This window comes from Zosterops lateralis (genome assembly GCF_965231275.1).
Source record: "Zosterops lateralis genome assembly, chromosome: 7".
NCBI lineage: Eukaryota > Metazoa > Chordata > Aves > Passeriformes > Zosteropidae > Zosterops > Zosterops lateralis.
The window spans coordinates 15,356,856-15,380,673 of NC_139767.1; positions in this window are offsets into that span (position 1 = coordinate 15,356,856).

Consider the following 23,818-nt stretch of genomic DNA (forward strand, 5'->3'; position numbering starts at 1 on the left):
GTGGTGCCATTGCTAATGGAGATTAAGAATTAACTTTAAAACCAGCCTGGGCAGACTTGAGGCTGGAAGCAGGTCATTTGGGAGCCAGGACTTGCTCTGAAGTATGGGTAAAGTATGCAGTTGCTTGACTCAGCAGCAAGCTTTTGAAGGGAGGTGTGTGGGGAAGCCTTGAAAATTATCCTTTTTTTACTGCTGAAAAGCTTAATCTATTCTTTTAAAGCCTGCTTTTTGTTAATAAAAAGTGGAAAGTAAGGAGTACAAGAGTAAAAAGACTCAACTGTAAGGCTGTTAGGGTTAATACGAAGCCAACAGGGCCATAACAACTCCACAAAGGCCATGGGAAAAAAAACTTCAGCAACTTTATCGTAGAGATTTTAGAGACCAAGGTATACCTCATAGTAGCAACATTATTAGAGACCATTTTCTGCAAGTGTAATTCTCCCCAGTTACCATTTTCTGTGGAGCTGTGTTGTGAGGATAATTTGCTGAAGAATCACCTACCAAGGGAGTAGGTAAGGGAATCCAGGCTTTTAGCATCCTCTGGGAGAGCAGTTACCTTTTTATTTTCTTGTGGACTCTGAGAATCACAGGGTTACAGGTAGACACCTTGCCATGTGCATCTGTCTGTGCCTGGTTTTGCAGGGAGTCAGATTTAACTGCTCAGCTCCTTTCAGAGGAGTTAATCTCATCAGAAGCCTGTTGCTGTCCAACATGAGCTAGGTTTACAGAACTCCGTATTTGAACTGGTTTCTTAGGAAACAGAGTTGTCTGTATATTAAACCACTATTTTTTTCTTTTTATATTCTACTGTTAATAATGAGAAATTTAAAGCAATTACCATTTTCTGCAATTGAAAATGTTCCTATATGAAATACAGCAAAGGAGGGGACTAAGCGTGTGTGTATTTCTTGGACAGATGATTATTTCAAAGAGCATCTTAAAATGAAGAAATATTTGGGTCATGAAGAGTGAAGCACTGTGTTATGTCGTTCAGCAATGAAAGGAATTAATCTGTGAATTTATAAGGAGCTAAAAAAATTAATTGTGAATCAAGGAAGATTCTTATTCAAAACTCTGTGATAATTTATATTTTGTGTATTGAAATTTTGCTTGCCACCAAAGTTTTGTCTACAACATGCAGGACCAAGCATTTGAGATGATAATTACAGTATAAATGATAAATCCTCCCATTATGCCTGCTGGCATCTCTCTTTCTAAAAATGAGCTTTACAAGAGAAAGAAAATTTGTATCATACTCTGAAAAACACAATAGCTGCTTTTTTGTAATGTTAGGATACCTTCTCCTGCAGTGTTATATCATTACACGTGGCTGGCTGTGAAATTCATGCATTTGTTGTAACAGATAAGTATTGAAATGTAATATTGGCTGTGTAGTTAGCTTTTTGAGTAAGATATCAAATGTGGAAACCACTGAAATCATAAGGTTACAGTAATGGGATCATATCCCCTAGTACATATGTTATTCTAGACCTGATGACTGTACTCTGAGCTGCAAGTTGTTCCTGTATGAAAAGTCAAAAGTTATAAGGCATTCTGTTGGTCAGGTTTATCACCTGGCACTGCCATCTTTCTGTAGCAGAAAAAAAAAAAAAAAAAAAAAAAAAAAAAAAAAAAAAAAATTACAGACACATCAGCAGTAACTTCCTGCTGGTACATGTGACTGGATTATGGTCCCTGTACCACAAAAGATTTTCACAAAGGGTTATCAAAGAAATGTGGTCCACTAGTCTGTACAGATTGAAGATGTATAGAACTGCTTTTTTAAAAAGAAAATTAATGGTGATAAGATCTCCTATAACCACTGCAGGTCACTAGTGTGTGTCTCTCATTTCTGCAGGCCAAAATGTAATAAAATCTTTCCTTCCAATTCTGGTCACATAGCAAGAGAAGACAGGAGCTAACATGGGCATTGTCCAGTTGATATCACCACTTGGACTCTGATGATAATGTTACACTGGGCCCATCTACTGATAAACTAGGCAGTTCCTTTAAGAAAGAGACTTTTTCATTAAAAATAAGCTGCCTTCTTTTACTTCCTTACAATCTGATCTTGGGCTATGAATTTTATGGAGAGCAAGTTTTGTAAAAGATTTTGTCACATTTTTCTGGGGGAAAAAAGAGCATGGTGGGTTTAAACTCTGCAGGAAGTGTTCCACTATCTTTATGGATCTGGTAATAACCCAGTGAGCCTTACTATATATCTTTTGAACATGTCACCTTGAATAAGTGAGGTACTGCACTATTTATTCATGCCTGGTTGGACATTAAACATCCACAGCCATCATCTGGTCACAGTGGTCACAATGATGTTCTTACTGTGCCTTCTGTATTTTTTTAACTATGTTTTGCTTAATGCTCTTGTTTCAAGTGACAGCTGAAACATCCACAAGTGTTTATTGGAATGACCAGCATTTCAGGTAAAGCTAATTTTTTTTGAGTGTCTAGAATTCTTCCATATTACAATATTTCATTATTAAACTAACACTGTTTAAGAAACGTTTGTATTTGGTTTTGTGTCCTGTTCCTATTTATTTGTATCGATAGAGTGCAGTGCTGGATGCCAAGAGCCAGGTCCTGCAGACCACCTGAAACAGAGGAGGCCACTCTGAGTCTGCTGCCTTTGAAGGGCTGCAGCTGAGGGAGGTCTCCTGGGACCGGGAAAAGGACAACTTATGGCCATCTTCAGAAACATCAACAGCAAGGATCTGGGCACATGAAAGCAGGTAGGTGGTTGGGATTGGACAGCGTGGGTTTACAGAAAACAAAACCACATCCAAAAGGCCCGAGTGCAGCCTGTCTGCCATGAGGGGCCTGTCGGCGCAGCCAAGGGGAGCCAGGTGCCCTGAGGCTGCCTTTGGTGAGGCTGCCTTTGGTGAGGCTTCCAACACCAGCTCTCCCAGAATCCCAGCAGGCAAATGTGGGCACCAAAGGCAGGGGGAGTGGGTACAATGAGCTGTAGGACAGCCTGGGCCACCAAGCTGCAGGTGCTGGAGAGCTGCTGGCAGCCTGTGACAGCTCTGTCCCTCAGGGCAGTAACACCAAACACACTCTGCAGTGACCCGTGCAGCACAGAGAGCCCCTGGGAACCTGGGCAGTGAGCTGGGGAGTCCTTGGAAGAACATGTGTGTGAGTGCCAAACCAGGAGTCTGCTCTTCCAGTGGTGTGCTGGAGAGTAAGGCTGCCCTCCAGAGGCACATGGCAAGCTGGAGACCTGCTTTGATGGGAACTTGGGGCACACAGAGATGCCAGGGAAAGGAGCTGGGGAAGGAGCCTGCTGTGCAGTGTGGCTGACTGGCCAGCACCAGCAGGAGCCCTGCAGGACAGGGCCTGGGCAGGCAGGGACACTCAGATCTGCGGTGGACAAAGTGAGCCCTGGAGGCAGCAGAACCGGGCTGGACACGGTGCTGTGTTAGCAGAGCCTCAGGCAGCAGTTTAAGGGATCTGCACAGCTGCACCCAGAGGAACGTGTCCAACCTGGGGCTTCTGGTGTGAGTGGGACCAACAAATGGGAACAAGTCTGGGAGATGGTCAAAAGGTGGTCAAGAAATGAGTGCATTCTGTTCAGGAATGTGAGGTGGATGTGTTGAGCCCAGAGGAGGCTGCAGCAATTCTGGCCACTGTCCTCAAGTGCCTTCCCTGGGGTCACAGGGAATAGAGATTGATGTCTCTCAGAGAAGCACCATGAGAGGATGAGAAAAGGCAGCCAGAGGCTGCAGGAAAGAATATTCTGACTGTACAGATGAAAAAAGGTTTTGAAGTAATAATGGGTAATGCTTGGAGCAAGTTGCACAGGAAGGTTATTGCAATATCCACCCTTGAGTAGTAGGCTGGAGTAGGTGACTTCTAGAAGACCTGCCATCTTAAATGAATCAGTAATTCTAAAAGATAACAAGGTCTGCTGAAAAATCAGAAGTAATCATTGTACTGCAGGGCAATTAACAGCTGATGGAAACTTTACAGGAGTAAATACTGACTGATGAGTCACAACACAGTGGGCACCTGCTGTGCCTGAAAAAATGAAGACAAACATCTTGCCTGTAACAGGCTGAAGAAGGAGAACTGGAAAGAGGATGTACCTGGAAAGGTGAGACAGTCAAAGTGGTAGGGGGGGGAAATTATTTGTACTGGAATATTATTACTGGATTTTGGAAGGGCTGAAGCTGTATTTTTCAGACCAGAAAAAGGACCTTGCAATAATTGCAATGTGATGTGTTTCAGGCCTTTGTGAGTTTTGCTAAAACAAATATATCCATCTTACATGACTGTAGTGGTGCTGAAAAACACATTTTTTAGATGTTAACTACCCTGAGCTACTTTGCTAGACTAGAAGCAACCACAGCACAAAGCTTTGTTTTTCAAAAACTGCAGTTTGCACTTTAAATAGACAATGTAATTTCAGCAGATTTAAATGCCCAACATGCTCAGCAGCCAGTTGGGGCTGTCAGAGTACTAAATATGAGCTATGGCTTCCAGGATACTTCAGGCAATGAGCACCCTCTCTAGAGCTCCAGACCCAGACAGAGCCCTTGTCTGGCAAAGGATATTTCCATTTTGTTTCCCCAGGATTTTTTATTTTCTTCAGGAGGTATCTTGCTCGTAAAATATGTAATTTTTGGTTAAGGCTCCTTCCCAGAGCCATCCACCCAAGTCACTTCTCCATTTAGACACTTCCCCTCCTCCAGCTGGGAGAGGGGGAACATACTCCCACTGTTCAAGGATTGATTTCTGCCAGCCAATCTCTTGCCATCCCATGTCTGAACCTATTGCCATAGTGTCCTGCCTCACCCTCTGATTATATCAGCTGACTCTCTAGCTCCTTCCTTGACCACATCAAACTATGCTCTTTTTTCTCCAGCCCTCTATCAGCCTCTTAGGCTGTAGGTGAGTTCTCACAGCTTGTCAAGATGTCAGCTCCTTCTCCACCCCCTGAGTGAACTCTGTTTTCATTTTCCAGTAGGTGCTGGTGAGATTTTTCCATTCTGCCCTTGAACTTTAAAGTTCAACTCCCTAAACTATAAAGTCACCAAAAGTCCACCTTCAGTATCTTTCCTAAAGCTCACTTGTGGCAGCAAAAACCCAAAACCACCTCCTACCCCTCCCCTAAAATGAACCACCACCACTGCAGGGAGACTAAAAGTGTCATGAGATTTTGTGATGTCAGATTTTAGCAAATAAGAAAGCCTAAGAATAGGGGACAGCATAACAGTGACTATTCTTATTTTATCTGTCTAAACTTTGTCAGCCTTGACTATACTACGCACGTTTCCTGGCAGATATGATGCCTGCCTTAGAGGGTCAGTGATGCCTGCAAACTCTTCCTTTTCAGGATATATTATCTCCTCAGGAAGGAAGGTGGTAGCTCAGTTCAAAACTAATTTTCATGTTGAACTGTGCCAAATCAGATTTTTATATGAAATTTGAATTTTAAAATGTTTTCTAAAATTTTCTGCAGAGGCTGGATGAAAAATGGATCTTCATTGCTTGACTTCACCAGAGCTGCTCAGGGGCTCTCACAGTTGAATTGTGTGAATCTACCACTTGACCAACAGGGCAAAGGAAATAAGTGTGGGTTTGTTTTATGTGAGAAAAAACGCACTGGCTCTACCCCTGCTATTTCTTGCCTGTATAACTCCAATGGGAGTTATGTTCCTGTTTGGTACACAGTCCAGCCCCTGTGGAGACCATCACTGTTTGCAGCCTAGCCATGCTATGGAGGGTGCACATATGCCTTGAAATGTATTCTCTGCCGGGGCTTTGCTTCCTTTCCTGCAGAATACCTGACTTGCACCAGAGAGACAGGATATCTGTTTCCTGTTGTCTGTCTGCACGTGCGTCTAGGGCTACAGCAGTTGCCTTCCATATCTTGAAAAGTTAATTCTCCAGAGTGTCTCAAGTCTATGCCTCCCTCCTTTCCAGAGGTGAAATCTTGGCTTCCTGCCTCCCTCCCCCAGTGCAGAGGCAATCAGAGTTCATGTAGAAAACCCTATCCAGGATGAGGTTTACCTGTGACTTTCCCAGGTGAGTGTTTGCTGCTAAATTATTCATCCCCCAAGGAAAGGGAGATGGGAACAGGAACACAATGTGTGACACCAGGCTGAACTTCATCAGGAAATGCTTTTTACCTGTGACAGATAAAAACTAAAATCCCAGACTGCAGTTCCTTGCTGATGCTAAACAGACTTCAGTTATGTTTTCCCCCTTCTCTGCCTCTCATCTTTGGAATACATGAGGGTGGGAGACCATGCAAACACAGACACTTTCTACCACGTGTGCCCTTTGTGATGCCAGACAGGGCACCAGGCTCATAAATCAGCTTTAGGGGTTGCTTTCTGTAAATGATTTAGTGTGGGATATACTGATTAGTGGTAGCAAAGGCATCAGAATTGTTCAAATGTAGAGAGTGTTAAGAATTACATCCACATTTTCAAATGCAAAAGTTAATTTTAAAATAATGACTTGGTGTTCCCTCCCTGGGACTGAATGCTGGGAACGCTCTGGTGCCTTCTAAATCATCAGAGCTGGCCTGCTCTGCAGTCCTCTGTCACAGGGGGAAAAGCATTAGTTTTAGTCTCCTTCTGAAAGTACTTAACTCCTTATATATGTTGCCTGCCATTGCTCTTTTCTATTTTTCAAGGGAATTCAAGGGAAATTTGAGACACTTTAAATCTGCATTGCGACTGCTTGCTGTGTGCTAGGATGATGCTCCAGCAGTTCAGGGAGGAGGCAGCAAGATGAGAGTGGGCAAGGTAGGCTGCAAGAGAAGAGGAAGCTCTCCCCGCACTGCAGTGATGTGTGAGCTACTGAGAGGTACAGTGCACTTACAGGCATTTAAGGAGGAAAACACATTTACAAACATCGGTTTTCAGACTGTCAGTTTTTGTTTACATTGTGAGTGAGCAAGAATTGAGTTGTGATTTGAAATGCACTTAAGTTGTCACTTAAAGACAACTTTTAAGTGAAGACTTAAAGAGCTGTTTTAAAGACGCTTGATAGATCTTATGAAGCAGACAATTCCTCAGTGCCAGAAACTTCACCACTAACCCATTCTTCTGGCATCTCTTTTTCTGTGTCTTACAAAATATGTATGCTAAATATATATGCATGCTAATACACTCAATTTCTTTTCTCATTCTCTTTCGCAAGGGCTACAATTTTAACTGCCAGATCTTGTCCTGTGACTTGAAAAAGCTCTGATGTGCAGTAAGCTCAGACACCCTATTTTTTGCCACAAGGCACATTTACATTTACTATCAACATCTCCAGAGTTGGCAAATGTTCCAAGTCAAGGAATTACCAGAAAGCAATGAAGAAACTGGGATAGTGATGGTTATTTCTTTCTATTCACGTGCATTGTTTATTCTAAAGTAGACATTCAATTCCCTACTTCTGTAACATAGAACATTGATATTGAAGAGAGAACTTAAATAGAACTTGCACTTTGTACTGACATGGCCAGACATCCTTTAAAACATGCCATGTGGAAAATTTATTCCTAGTTGGACCACATCTTAAATTATCTGATTTTTCCAAAATATACTTGGATGTTTCCAGAGAGTAAAATCAATAGAAATGGACTCCAGATAGCAAATAAAATTTCTTTTAAGAAGGTAAGAACAAAAAAAAAAATACAATAGTCCTCTTTCATTTTAGGAATATATTTCACCACATTTTCAAAGGAGTTATCATGACAGAGAACATGAAAATCTTCAAAAATTTTTGGTTGTTATTTGGAAGGCTGATAGTGGTGATTGTTCCCACCTTCTCTCAACTCTTGGCTGCATGCTTTTGACAAGTGGTTCACACAATGATGTGTTCCAACACATCAGCTACTTGCTTTCTAGTTTCATTTAAAAGAAGAAAATTTTGATTCTGTGGAGACAAAAGGAGTTTTTTATATTGTGTGTTCATGAAAAGAAACACCAGGACCTTAAAACCCACAAGTGATTTTTGGAAAAAAAGGAAGACATGGGCAATTCTAGCAGGACTGAATCAAAGCAGTCTGGAAAATAGACTGCCAGGGCCCTGTGCTGATGGGAAGTCAGCCTCTCATCCATTATCTGTTATTAAAGGGAATAGCTGAGAAAGTAAATTGGAGATCACATCACAGTTCTTTTCTTTGCCTTACAACAGCAAAGATGAACAGTGACGCCATTCTCCTTGAACAGCTGAGTGTCCTGGCCACAGCTTTTGTAAGTCTTGAATGCTTGGCTCCTCTGATCTTTGGCACTTACCCTGCAGCTCATGACTCTGATGCAGCCAGTCCACAGGCAGGGCTGCCTTGGCATGGGAGACAACCTGGAGCCATATATAAGCTGATCTCTATGAAGTATGGACAGGTATTGTAAAGAGGAAAAAATCTCAAATTGTAACAGTAGAGCAATTTGACTGATTTTCTTATCTTTTCTTAGAAGGCATGATATTTGGTCTGCATATACTGCTGATAGAGGGATTTTCCCCCCTATTTCCTGGGATGGATCTTCTTATTTCTAGTAGCATTAAAACAAGTAAACAAACAAAATGTTTCTACTGCGTCGAAACTCAATTTTCAGAGTTAAACCTCGGAATAACAAGACTGACTGGAGTCCCTATAGAGGATAAAGAAGCCAAAAAATTAACACCACCACTTCCCAAGAGAAATGCATTTCTTCTTGGCACTGATTGAAAGTAAAGAGGGTAAATGTGAAGCTCCAAATTGTCTCTCTGTAGGCATTGTAAGGAACTGAGAGCTGCTGCCAAGCATTCCCGCAGTTCCCACAGAGATTTCATACCAGGAGGACAACAAGAGACCAAAGAAAAGCTCAGTAGAGCTTGTCACACCTGGAACAGCAGAATGTAGGTTTATAACAGAAATATTCAGTCTGCTAAGAAACTTTCAGATTGATTTAAAAAAAATGAAAGAAAAAGAACGTTGAATATGACTTACAGTTGCATACAAACTTTGGAGTGAGTCTCCTTCTTTGGTTTCCTTTTTTAGATGTATTTTTATGTACTGAAAATAATTTTTAATATTTTCAAGATATGACTAAGTTAGAAGAACTCTTTGAGCTTTTTAATTAGGTAGCATCTGATTTTGTAATTCATTGTATTTTCAAAGAGTCCTCCCATACTGCCATTGATCTGCCCAATGCCTTCTCCTGGAAATACAGCCTTGGCTGAGACAAGGAGCCTTGTCACTGAGGCACAGAGCTCAGCCCCATGTTCTGGCATGGTCTTTGCTTGATCTCCTGATGAAGGCAAAATACAGCAGACAAAAATTGCATAGAACTTCTGCATAAAGGAATTTCATAAATGGGATTTCCTTTCCTTCACTAACCCAGGAATGAAGGAAACAGGAAAGAGAGGAACTGGAAAGAATTTCACCCCTAAAATCTGTAAGTCTCTGGTGAGCAGAATCCTTGAAAACCTCACTGCAGCTGACTCACCAGCTGTGTTCCTCCCATAGCCATGCCTGTTGAAAAGAAAATCAAGAATCTGTATATAAGAAATTCTGACTTGATAAAGACTAACGATCTGGCATTCTTTCTGATGCTCCATGCTACCTTGAAATGCAAAACTAGGAATAAAAGTGTAACTCTGTTGAGTTGCACTAGGGATATTTCATTTACTCTGCATCTCAGAGTAAAGGAATTAATGCGGATAGATGGATTTTCTTGTGGCCAGCTGCTGTTATTTTAAGACGAGTGCAATTAAACTTGCATATAGCTTTTTTTTTCCCCTTTAACACCACAGCTTTAAGTTGTAGAAGTTCTGCGTGTCTGTAAAACTGAGCCTACTAAAGCTATGTTTTAAATATACTGCATGTGCAAGAATTATTTAATTAGGAGAGGCCACATTGCTTCCCTAAAATCAGACTAATGGGAATTTGTCATTAAAAGAAAAAAATACTTTTCTAAAGCACTTTGCTGATTACTATCCTAAAGTACTTAATTACTTCAGAACTTATTGTTCCAAGTCAATAAAATTGTTTTCCACTGAACCTAATGAGACATTTAAAAATATAGTACATGATAAAATCTTACTTGTGAAAAGACATATTGAAAACTTAACCTGAACTGATACTTATTATGATGTAAAAAAAATACTGGTGACTCTTTTTTATAGCCATATACTTTTATACTTATTAGAGCCCATAAGGTAAATTGGAGAGAAAAAAATAAAAGCACCAAAACCGCAAAGCTTTAAATCTGGAATTATTTACTTAATCTAAAACCAAGTTACACTGGGCTAAGATCTGTGAATGATGGAGATGATGCAGTTAGAAAATATTTCTGCTTCATAGTACTACAAAATTCTGTTGAAAATGTCCTACTGAATGAAATTATTGCAGTTTGAAAAAATAGGTGGAAACTCAAAGCATCTTCAGCTGGAGAACCAATTGGATGTAAGATCAGAGAACCTCTCAAACTGGATTATGATTGATTTTCTACAGAAATTCCAAACATAACTCAGAGTTAACAATGGAAGAAGACTAAAGTCTGAAGCAAGGTGAACATGTTGGATTTCACCCTGGACTGGCACTTTCCCTAGAGCCCTAGAAAGGCGCAGAATGGTGGAAATGGTACCATATGGATTGCAAAGGACAGTCACCCATAGCAGATCACATCCAGCACAGCAGATCAGAAGAAACACCCTTGGGAAGCAACCAGTGATTCCCCTGCCAAGTCCTGGCCCACTCCTGCAGGAAGCAAGTTGGTACTTGTCTGCCTCAGCTGTGGCCTCTTGAACCACCCAAAGGCCTTGGTGGCAATTCCTGCCCCTTGTCTTCTTGTCCAACTAATAAGTGAGTCAAAGAGGGTGTAAATGGATATATACCTCTCAATATGTATGCTGTATGCCAGTTTAGGCTCATTAGCCAGCATGTAATTATGCCTGATTTCACATCACTCCTGAACTTGATCCATTAAGAAAACTTTCATTCTCTGAGACAGCAATAACTTGACCTTAAATGAACTGAATGAGAAATTGCCTAGTGATTGATTTTTCAATTCAATTATTTTTCCTTCAGAAGTTAAATTTAAATGTGGCACTTTACAGTCGACAGAATCTAGGTCAAATAGATGGGATATTAATAATAACTCATCCTGTGTGAAATCTAGGGGTTATACTTAGCAGTAAATTCAGTTTGTGGAATTCTCTAAAGACTGAATTTTATGTAAGCAGCCATCTCATATAAGACAAAAGCACAGGCCAGAGTTTCCCAGACTTTTCAATACTGACCTGGGACCCCTTCCTCCCTGGTGTGCTTCCCCCCCTCTCTACCAGTTCTGCGTATCAAAGGTGTGGAAATTAGAGGGTTTCTAGATCAAGACTCTGCTTAGCCATGTTTAATCAGGTTTCTTTCTATCCTCGTAGAGATTGACTGAAGAAGACATTGCTATTCACCTTGCATAAGAATAACTGCAAATTAAGATACAGGGTTGCTCCCCTCAAATCCCAGAGGGAAGCAGGATCATGTGCTGGCCCAGACAGAAGCCAGCTGAGTTAAAAGGTGTTGGACAGCATCCAGTCCAACTAAACTGCCTCAAAAGGGAAAAATCTAAAAACTAGACCTTGCAGGAATGATAAATCAATTAAAATGTTGTATGAGCTGAAACAAAATAACAAAAGCTTGGAAATATGTAATTTATTTGAGCATTGGAGCCAATTTGCTTGTCTGAAAGATAATAAAGACTTTAGTGGTGCTGGTCTTTCCTTACTGCAATTTTCTTTCTGTAAATTGCTAGTAGATGATATCTAAGAAAGAGGTGGCTGTGACACCTTGGCACCCTGCTGGCTGGGCTTGCTTTGCCCCCAAGCAGACAAGTCCCACAGTGCCCGGCTCCCTGTGTGAAGTGAGGGCAAGTTTATTCTTTGTATCAGGTGTCTAATTAACAGCCCTGGGGAACACTGCTTCATCCAAGCTTCTGGTCCACATGAAAAGAAGGAAATGCCCTACACAGTCAATTAATGTTGACATGGAGAAGTGCCCAAGTGATGGCCCACAGAAATGGGGAGGTAGATCTGTGACAGGTAAAAATAGTGTTGAATTTTTTTTTGTTGAAAAACAAAAACTTGGCGAGGGGTAGATAGAGAACAAAGATGAAGAGTTACATTTGCTTGGGAAAAATTCATTTCATAATCTACCAGGAAGAGAGGAAGGAAGTAAACACTTTTTAAATGAAACCCTGGAATGTATATGTGTCCTACCTGATGCCTTTGCAATTTCTTTTTCATCCTGTAGATCTCATGTAAGTGGGAGTTCCAGTGGCTGCTTGAAAAGCCTCTAAGGCCAGACACAAGACGAATGACTTCTTCCAGGCTTGCTTATGAGGACTGTAAATCCAGGCAGATTTTGGAACAACTCCTAGTGAGACCAAAGGTAGGCTGGTGTCACCCACCAGGGTGCAAACATCTGGAGTGTGTGGTTTGCATTCTGTTGCTGTAAGGCAAAGTCTAAAATAAAGGAAGCCATGGGGAAACCAGAGGTGTGGACCCCTTACTACTGTGTCAGTTTATTGGCAGCTAATGACACTCCCAATACACAACCCCCCGCGATCCCAAATCCTTCAGGAAGTGTGAGCCACGGTGCTGGTGAGCCTTTTGATGACACCTGGTGGCAAAATTGGAATAACGCAGCAGAAATGGAGTAATATATGGGTGATATCCATGCTACTGAAACTAAAGGGAAATTAAATCCATGGGGAACTAATGTGAACTAGAGACCGGTAGCTAAAAGTGGAAAATAATATGCAAGGAATGAAATGGAGAAGCTTAATAACATTACTTTAAGAGGCAAGCCCAGCTCTGATAAATGTATTACATATCTGTATAAAGTAGTCCTTAAGGAGGAGCCATAACTGGCTCTATGGGATCAGTTACTGCCTGCTTAAAAAGAACTGTAAACAGCAACAAGAGAGGATTAATTAGTTTAGTTCAATGAAGTTGTCTCCTTGGATACCATTCAAGTGACTTCCACCATTGTTCATGTGAAGTAACCAGGAACACAAGCGTCAGGGTAATAAATACCTGTGTTCCAGAAAAACATTTGTCCGGTGAATTTGATATGGAATAATCTGTTTTCAGAGGATACATTTTGGGTTTTCCTCTAAACACCTTGCAGCAGGCAGGGAGAAAGGGGTAAAGAAGGGGCCTGTGCAGGGCAGCCCTCCCAGCATCATCCAGAACCTGCCAAGTGGCCAGGGAAGAAGCCACAGGTGCCTTCCATGAGCTGTGGGCAGGCTGTTTGAGGATGTTGGATTTATGTCTTTTATTGCCAAGCTGGATCTGTGAGGCTATTTAAGTACACCAGACACAAGCCCTGAGAAAGCCCTTTCACTGATGAAAGGGTTTGTTTCATTTCTCAAACATGCTCCACCTGCACCTTGCTGATGATTTACTGAGAGAAGTCTGTCATCACTGTCACAGACCTTCAAAATACTCCAGATTTCTACCCTGTCTCACACAACGATTCCATTCCCTTACATAGCTGTTCTGTATTGATTGATAAACTGTGTTTATGTGCTATCTTCCCTTTGCTTTATGGAAACAGCCCTGGAATCACCAGAGGAGCTTCAGTTTAGCTTCTAGTTGCCATGTGATGTCTGCTGATATATGGTGTGGATTGGGAGATGTGTGCATAGCACAGGAGGCTGTGACAACCCTGCTGTTCATATTCTGCTGCTTCTCTCCTGCTGTCTGTCACATAGTGAAAGCACTGGGGCTGCATTCAGCCTGCCACAGTTACTGCTGAGGGCACAGCCAAATTACCAGTTTGAGATTGCTCAGTCAGTTGAACATTCATTTAAAAAATGTAGTAACTTACACTTCACAGAGAAGCAGTGAAGTTAAATAGATGGATTTCTCTTTGTTTTAAATCTCTGAAAATTTCCTGGCTAGTCTAATTATCTGAGGGCACAAGCATTAATGATTTGTACATGATGACACACATTGCTCCATTTTCCTATCAGAACGTCCTCATTTTCACTCTGTAATATCACAGTTAAAGGTCAGCAACTACTTCAATATCAGGACTATAAGCTAGAAAAAAAAGCAAGCAGGGAACTTCCAAAAGCTTCCTTCCTCCCACAGCCTCTCCGTAATTTCTTCACTGTTGGGACAATATTCTAAACTTTAAAATCTTAGTTTGGGACTTTTTATCTCATTTTAACATATTCAACAAGGTTGAATAACATATCAGTCCTGCTTAGGTGGAGTTTTTTATTATTATATTATTCAAATAGGTCAAACAAAAAAATTGTGAAAAAGAAATAAAATATTAATATTCTCACAATATGCAAGTGAAGTCTGTGTCCAAGCTCTAGCTAAAGCAAGAGCTAGTTATTTTTGCTAACAGGTAAGGAGAGGTAAATGAGAGCCCTTGTCTTGTCTTAGATCTTAGATCCTTAGGGCTGGACCGTATTCTTACATCCCCAGAGGTGCTGCAGCTCCCCCATTCAGCCCTGCTGGGACAGGAGCTGCAGGAGCAGTGGTTTGCACAGGATGGGGTAAGGGAGGGGTGCAGCCCTCATCAGCCCCCATGCAACATCTGCTCTATGCCAAGTCTGTGAAAGGCTCCAGCAGAAAATAATAAAACCTGTCCTTTCTGCTAACTGAGGCTAGCACAAGAGCTAGTGAGCTTAAATTCCAGGAAGACGAGATGTTAGGAAAAAATTCTCATGTTTAAATGAGATGTTAGGAAAAAATTCTCATGGTTGAGGTGACTAAGCATTGGCATAGATTGTCAAGGCTTTGTTCTTAAAACCTACAACAGAGGAGATTTCACAATTCCTCAGCAAACTTTTGCCAAAAAATGACTCACTGCAGCAGAATGTGTTGACTGATACCTTGAGATCCCTAACCACTCTCAATTTTAATAATCTGTATAAGCACAGTTCATTGAGATGCTGCTTTGTTCAATCATTTGACATCTAAGCCCCAGTAATTGCATCAAACATCCTGTATCAGCTACTTGATGGTTGCATTGCACAGTACTCTGATGCATTTTTACTAATTGGCTGCTTCTCTTTTATTATTTAATGTGTATTAACTTTTAGCCTGACTCATAAGTACAATAATTAAAGCTGTTAAAAATACATTACAGCAAAAAGTAGAAACCAAGAGTGATGAATGACATATTTGCTGGGTTTTTTTCCCAGAAGCCTCCAGTGTGAAAGATTATATGGTATCAACAGCTCAAATATCAACGAGGGTTTGTGGCCTTCCTGTTAAATGAATGTATTTCCATCAAGAATTCACTTTTTTTTTTTTTTTTTTTTTTTTTTTTTTTTCCTGGAAAATACCAGTAATTGAAGAGTTAATAGTAACTGTGAAGAGCTTCCCCTGACTAGAAGTCTGGCAGGACCACCAACTTTTCACAGCCTTTCTGCTCCTTTTTCTGCCAGATATCTGGTAGCACAGAAATGATATCTACAGATAGTGACCATTGAGGGCAGCTCTTGACTTAGAGGGACAGCTTGTTAACTGAAAAATAAGTTGCACTGATATGAAAAGTCATCTTTATTTTGTGTACAGGAAAGATGAGAACAACTGTCTGGCTCATGTTGTGAAATGTGTCAGGAAAGCTGCTGGGGCACAGTTTTAAGAAACTCAGTCTCACTTTCCTGCTACCTCTAGATTAATAAAGACTCCAAGATGTCCCCATTGCTCATTTTGCAGCTGCTGGAAGGGTTTATCACAAATATATTTTTTCAGCATCAGTCTCAGGTCTGTCTGATGGATAGGGAAACATAATTTGGGACATAAATATTTATGATGCATAGTCACTTGGATTCTTTTATTTATACATTGCTCAGTACAGATGCCCATCACAACAGTAAAACTAAAACTGCGCTAGGTTTCAGCATTTATGATTCATCCACTATGGTAGACTTAAATCATCAGCCCATTAAATGGTTCTGAACTAAATCATGAAGTCATTTTAAGTGTCAGTCTTTCAAAGGAAATAATTTGTTACACAGTTTTTGCATTAACCAAAAAGGTTGTCTTGAACATAGTACTTACTAACTATCCTTCAAATACCAACAGCAAAGCATAGAATACCTGACACTGGAAGAGCAGCTACTGCAGTTGACATATTTCTAAGTGAACCATGGGTTTCAGCAGCGATGTCTACCCAGCTGCATGCCAAAGGGTTTCAAAAAGTCACAAGCTCTTTGCAAAAAGCAGTGTCTGTCACACATACTGTGAAAATTGTTGTGCTGGGCATGAGGAGTTGATCGAAAAAACATCTCCTGCCTGGCATTTTACTTTTCTGAAACCCCAGGTAGGAATTTTTCATGCAATTTAACTTTTAAGAGAAGTAGTCATATCTGGCCACCAGAAACTAAATGTTATTAGTCTCTAGCTCTGCACCTCTCCTCCGAATGGGAAATGATTGCACATAAAATACCTTCAGGTGGGAAGATGACTCTGTGTGCCTGTAGCAAAGGATTTCAGCCTCTCCTCCAAGGTCAAAAGACACTACTTCAAATCTACTGACAGGAACCAACCTTAGCAGACAAGAAATCTTTCTTACATTAAATACAAAGAACATAAGAAAATTATTGTAAATAGTTTAGATGACAACCTATCGTGCTTTCTTTATTTGAATGTACAATGTTGGGAAAGCAAAACTTACGTGTGAGGCTGAAGCATCAGCTTTTCTGTGATAGTCTGAATTATTTCTCAATGTCCCCCATAGCATTTCTTACCAGTACTTTTATTTCAAGTGGTCTGAGTCAGCACTCAGGTCTTCACTGTCCTCATTATTACTTGCACACATAAAAGATGAACTTGGCCCAGAAAACCTACAGTTTAGGCATATGACAGATAAATTGATGTAAGAAACTACTTTGAGGCCTCTGGAGGGAAATTAACTGGACAGAAGAATAGAGGATAATAGGTAATAATAGAAATGGCACTCCATGTAAGTATCACGATCTCATCTTTCTTCCAGAAAGACCTGCCTGGTTTTGCCCATCCAGCTTTTGGGATTCTTCTTACTGCTTCTAGAGTGATCAAACCATATCATCCTAAAGTAAGTAGGAAAGTTTAACAGTCTATTGTATCCTTCTCCAAATTAAAGGTTTGGAGTGAGGCATGGAGATGTGAAAAAAAGGTAGTGAACTCTCTTTAAAGAGCAAGAGAAAAACCACCTGCAGGTAGTCTGGGCTTTAAACATGACTGGCAGAAAACTAGACCAGAACTCATACCATTCTCTGTGCTTCAGTAGTCCAGGGAAAGAACCTGTTTCCCACTAGGATACTCATACCTTATTTACCTGCTTATATGGAGGTCTATTTCAGTTTTCTTGGAATTAAATACAACTGAATTTCAGGCCTTTCAGGGTTGCAAGTTACAAAAGGGAAAATAAAAATTCTGAGAAAAAACGAGTATGTTGGAAAGGTAGCAAATGCATGATTCAAACAAAGATGCAATCATAAGAAAGATATCTCTCTCAAGTGGCTAGAGGTTTGTGGGACTGAGATGATCACTGAAACTCAATCTGTCAGCTGTGGGTGCCTCTTGTAAAGGATTTGACCTGCCCTGTTCCATCTCACAGTAAGACTTTCATGTTTGCCATTGCTGTAGAGAATGCACAAGTCAGCCTTTCACACCTACACTACCTCAGTGACGATTCCTGCAGTGTTCAAAGGCTGAATGGAGAAATGGTTAGGCCTTGATATTCCTCATTTAAACCTCTTAAAATGCTCATGTTTCTATCTAAGCTTTTGCAGTCCTGTTCCACTCCTCTGCTTACTGTAAACCACAAGTTTCCACCTCACTGAAACTTTGTCTGGCATTCCTTGCTCCCCAGGACAAAATGTGCAGGAAACTGCCATTTGTAAACTCCAAAGGTAATGAGAACTTCTTTTGGCAGCAATGGGCTGGGATAAGAGCAGCAGGCAGAAAACAATGCTGCCTACTTGTAGCATGAGCATCTTAGGAGAGGGTTTATTCTGCCAAGTGCAAATGAACACACATTCCCTTCAAAATGCTCGATGCTTAACTGAAATTTAAGACCAAGAGAAGCCCAGCCCATAATCCTTTTTTGACCCTATTTTTGTCTCTCTTTGATACTTGAAAAGGACCCTTTAATTTCTCTCTTGCATTTAACATGAAAAATCTTGTTTTATGGAAATGTAGAATATGATAGTGGCCAACCTGCACCACATGAAACACTATGGATTTTTGTTTCAAAGTTTTGAAAAAAAATTAAGTTAATGGAGAGTTTTTGAGGGATGTTTTGCCTTTAACTGATTTTACCTGCAAACAAATTTGAAAGCAAAGCCGAAGAGGTATGTTTAAGGGGTTTATTGGTAAAAGAGTATTTAAGTGGAAAACATGAAATGAAATACTTTTTTTTTTCATTTTGATGCATTTGATTTCACAGAAAACTATATAATGAGTTGTAACTGCCAGAACTTTTGCTGAAATGTAACATAAGAAATAATGTAGTAATTAAGTACAGAAACCAATTTTGGCCTCTGATATTTTATACTTAAGACTCTCCTTGCACTGGAAGGTGATATATATAATATGCCCTCCTGATGAAACACTGCTAACTTACAAAGAAAACTGCAGTGCTACACTTTCCAAATTACCATAAACATAATTACCTCCTGCTGAGAATCTGAGTGATAATTCATAGCATCATTACTTTCAGTAAAGACTATAATTTATTTCAAAATGTGATTAATTCCTTCCTAAATTATAAAAGTCAAACCAAAAATTTTTGTTAGATTGGCAAACATATAGAAATTTTATTATGTTTGCTCCATGCCAGACATACATGAAATTTTCACCTTTTAAAGTAAATCAAAGAAAACTTTAAATCCTGCCTGAGCTGGTAGGGAGCTGTGGAGAAGAAGAGGGCTCCAGGCAAGCGAGAAGGGGCTGATGCATTTGTTTGTCCATATGAGCAGATTTTAACAGTGTTCATGAAACTCACTGGCCAGCAGAGATGTCTCTGTGCTTCCTTCTGCAGTAGCCAAGTTTCCAATCCTCCAGAAAGCCCATGAATGTTTGTGGTTATTCTTTAGAGGGAGCAGAATTTCACTCCTTTTAAACTATTCCTTTTGAGGTTGCTTTCTCTTCTCAGTGCCAGGGATGGTACTTAGCTCCAAAAGCTTTTGGTCAACATACCATTCGTCATTTTGTTGCATCTTTCTGCCCACAGTATGAAACATTGAAGAGGATATAGTCATAAGATTCTAGATAACACATCTTCAAGTCTAAGTTAGACTGAACTTTGATTTTAAAGCTGATTTAACAATATTCAGCAGTTGGTGGTGCATGCAGCAAAGACAGTCCCATGTATTTATGCACATTGAATGTTAATATGGTATTTGCTTTCTTTTTATTCAGTTCAATTTGCTTCTAATTTTTCTCTTCCTTTACATAATTTCTTTTTTTAATCCTCACTGGTTGCTAAGTAACTGTAGCAGTATTGCTGCAGATGTGCAATAGGCATATCTGATTACTGTGGTGGTCTTTCTTTTTAGGGAAAAAAAAGTCTTTCAGTAAAATAAGAACAATAATGAAAGTAATGATGGTCTGATAAAAGACAAAAGTTTTTTCTTATCCCAAATTTTTGCAGCTATTCATACATTGTGTCAGCCAATGGAAGAAAGTATTTGGAAGGAGTACGTTATTCTCAAATGGATCAATCACCATAGGACTAACCCCTCCCAGAGATTTATACTGTATTGAATATGACATAAGGCAGTCTTGTCACACCTGTCCTACCTGTGGTGGGACTTCCTTCATAGCACATTCACGCTGAAACAGGGTAGGTGAGAAGGTGCAAGATCATAGACCCTCATTTTTGTCATCTTCTGTAAATATTTCTGTGTAGATCACGAGTCTTATCACTGGCCAAGTTCTAACACTTCTGCCCATGGAGGCTGGCAGTTTGTCTTTGCTTTTGTCAGTACAGCACTCCAGATCTTTAGCCAAAGTTTTATGGGAATGCAATGCTGGTGGCTCTCGGGGCAAAACAAAATCTCTCAGCTCACTTTCATGGCTCTTCACAGTTACTGTGTATGTTATTCAAGTATCACAGGTATCCTTTCTGAATTCATTTCCCTGAGCACTGTAGCCCCCCTTGGGCTATTGGTAGCCAGGAATCTCCACAGCAAGCAAGCCCTTCCCTGTTCCCTGTCACCCTTTGGCAGACAGGGTGCCATGCTGTTGTTTACTATCTCCGTTATCAGTTTCTCCTCTGTGTAAGGGAACTGTGTGTGAAGTGCAGGAGTTAAAATCCTACTGATCATTAGTTTGGGAGGAAAATAGCAGAATGCCTATGTGACAGTGAATGATCGTTCTACTGATAGATTTCATTTTAGCATTCACTAATTTGGGTGTGTTTGACGTATCTGCAGCAGGGTGTTAATGTAGATTTTTAGCAGCAATTATATATAAATATATTGTCCTCTTAATGTAGGAAGAACAGAAGAATTGTAATTGTTGACATTATTCAAAACTAATAAATGGCATTTTAAAGATGTGGATATTGTATTAATTCTTAACTTTTTGTAGCTAAGTTAAGATGATTCCATTTATTTTGTCTTTTTGTATTCAGTTTAATCAAATGTGTCCATTAAGTGTAGGATGTGGCATTTGAATTCTTCTAGGGCATGCTTGCAGGAGATTGATTTTTGCCTGTGTTTGCAGAGAGTCAAGGAGTTTGCCTGTGTAATCTCCAGAAAGGTCAAATCTTGACTTAATAAATGTATGATTCAGGAACATAAACATCATTTTTTTTGGACATGGTATTAATATTTATTGGGGTCTGAATACTACAAAGACCTGCTAATTAGCTACAGAATCTTTTGTGTGTTGGTTAAACTGGCTCAAGAGGGATTAAAATTGCTTCCGTTATGATAAATCTGCTAAGCAGTGGACTCGTATTCCCATTAATTCCAATGGTTCAGACTAGTGTGTAGGTACATCTTTCTGCCATTACTAATAGTGGTTATGGCATTTTTGATAAATTCAGTGAAGAGTATTTCAAAGAGGAATCATCTGCTATTGCTGATGGTAGAGTAAGGACCAGGCAGCAGCCAGGAAACCCAGCAGGAGCTACACAGCTGCACCTGGAAGAGCCACTGACTGCCCCAGTCCATGCAGTGCAGGAAAGGAGCAAATACCAGAAACCTGGTCTAGGAGTTGCTTAAGGGAAATGATGCAGATATGACAACAGAATGTTAACAGATTGAGTTTTAAAAATATGGAAAAATAAAGATGGCCACTGTATTGAGAGAGTGACACAACAGCAACTCTGAAAGTGAAGCAGGGAGAAGAGGGTACTATCCAAGGAAAGGGCTGCTGTGCACAGCTATAGGTACTGCCTAGATGAGGGAGAATATGTCTGTATGTTGTGGAAGATAATATCGTACAAACATCACCAGGCTGAGCTGAGCCTGTAAATCCACAAGGCTCAGTCTGGATCTGGCCCGGAATAAGTACAGCTATATTTGCATAGTGCCAGCCCTGATCAAATATGCCTTGCTTCTGGTCTCTTTTCAGCTGTTTTTCAAATATCTTTGATTACAAAGTTGTGGGTTGGGAAAGATAAGATTAGATAAACAACTAGTAATCTCAGGATTTTCCTAAAGTGGGAAAGAGAATATATGCAGTGTAACGGTTGAAAAAATCTTGGTGCCCTGCTAAAAAATTCCTGGAATGAGTGGGCTTAAGAAACTCTTACAACTAAAAGCTCATGCCTTATGTTAAGGGAATAAGCTACAGAGTCCAAACCGAACCGAAAAAGTATGTGGGTAGGAAGACCTAAAAAAGAATCATCTGGCTCAGAGGACACTAAGCAGAATCACAAAAATCACATTTTTTTCCCCTAAGAAATGTGGCAACTGCTGTTCACAGGCATGTAGAGCCATGTGGGGATAAGAGTATGTTCCGTCAGCCCCGGATCCTACAGCTGAAACTGCTTCTTGACATTACAAGTGGTGATGCAGACCAAGGTGGGAGGATACTGAGGAGGCAGGCTTATGTCTCATGGGGATGCTGATGTGGAGGAAGGGAAGTAAGCACTAAATATGTTTGAGGAAATTTAAGAGAATGCACTCAAATGTACCTCTGGTTGACCAGTTTAAACCTTGGAGACACTTTTTGGACGAGTCAGTAAGAGATAAATATTGATGGAACTTGTCTGACCTTGAATCAACAAAAACTTTGTTTTCACAGAGCACATGGCATCTGATAACAGAGTGATTCAGCTAAAGATCTTTGCACCTCTGCACAGTATCATTGACATTGTGCTAGCTCTGGAGGGATAATGACATTTAAAAAAACACTTGGATGCAGCTGTGGGAATTTTAACTCCTGTAATTTTTTTGTTTGTTTTTCCTTCTGACAGGTTTTATTCAAAGGCAGAAAAATATCATTTCATAAAATTTTATTTAAGTCCAATGCTCTGAATCTTCATGACTCCCATCTTTCACAGAAAGGGAGAATAATGGGAAGGGAGCTACCCCATCTGCATAAACTATTTATCCAGAACTCCTGATGGGGTAAAACCACAGAGAAGTGCTCTCTGCTCTTAGTTATTGGCACACAGAGAAAGTCAGCCCTCAGAAAGCTTCAAATGCATCAACTTTCAGCTTAGCACTTCCCTACTGATACTTTTGAGCCATCATAACAGGAAGAACCAGAAGGACTACGAACAAAGCAAAGGTTCTTCCAGAAGCTGAAGAGCATGAGAGAAATTTTGGATTAGCTCCAAGAGAACCTTTTTTGTCACAGAATTAAACAGAGCTGAAAGAGTCATCATTGGCTGAACTGAAGGACAGGGTTGGGCAGTGTTCCCAAGAGGCTGAAGCCTCTCTGCAAGCCCTCTTGGATGATGCTACACAATGAAAACCATGCACCAAGCAGAGAGGTGGTAGCTAAAAACATAAATGCCTCCTGCATGCTCTTTTTGGTGAGTGAGGAGTCAAAATAATGGACTATTTCTAGCTTAAGGGAATACATTATGTATCATCATAAGCACATTGCAGGGGGCTGGGTTGGGGTGAAGCTGTGTTTGAATATTAACAGTAATCTTTCTTCCCAGCCCCAAGAACACAGTGCTTGGAAGTGGGGAACAATTTAAAAGGTCTCTCAGGGTTTAGTGGTTCCAGAAATCCTGGGTGAGGGCATGAACTAATGGTATATGAGGATCCTGAAATATCTTGAACTGTTTGAGGGGGTTTTTTTTCTGATTATTCCAATCAACTAGGAGAGAGCTTATATGATTTGAAACTTTTATTTCTTGCTAACACATGTTCACACACTCAATGTCATCCTGTTGAAATGTTTCCAGAAAATTAATTACTCTTTAGAAAGATTTTGGCTTTCTCTAAGGACAGTTGCTACTTTTCTACATTACAGAAATCTTTTGTCTTTGTTTAACAAATAGGTGAAGTGGGGAAATATGTGCCTGGGAAATTACTGGAGGGAATAAATGTACAATGATCTTGATGCTGCAGTCCAAGATAAACAGGACATTGTAATATACTTTGTAAATGAAAATGCAAATCACAGAAAAGTAAAGGAGGAAAAAATACATTCCCTTGCCTGAACATTCAGAGAAATGGAGTGGGACTGGAAGGTGTTTGACAAGCACATTATTTTCAGTCTCCTGCTAATTTAGTGTTATCAGAATTGCTTGTGGCTGTCATTCCATGAGCAAATATATTTGTAGAAATGCCAGAGTAGTTTCAGAGAGATGATGCACTTATAAGAAAAAAAATGTGAGTGGTGTGAGGAGACTTTGAGCAAATGATAACTGGTAGAAGAAGTATCCAGGAAGACTTCTGGT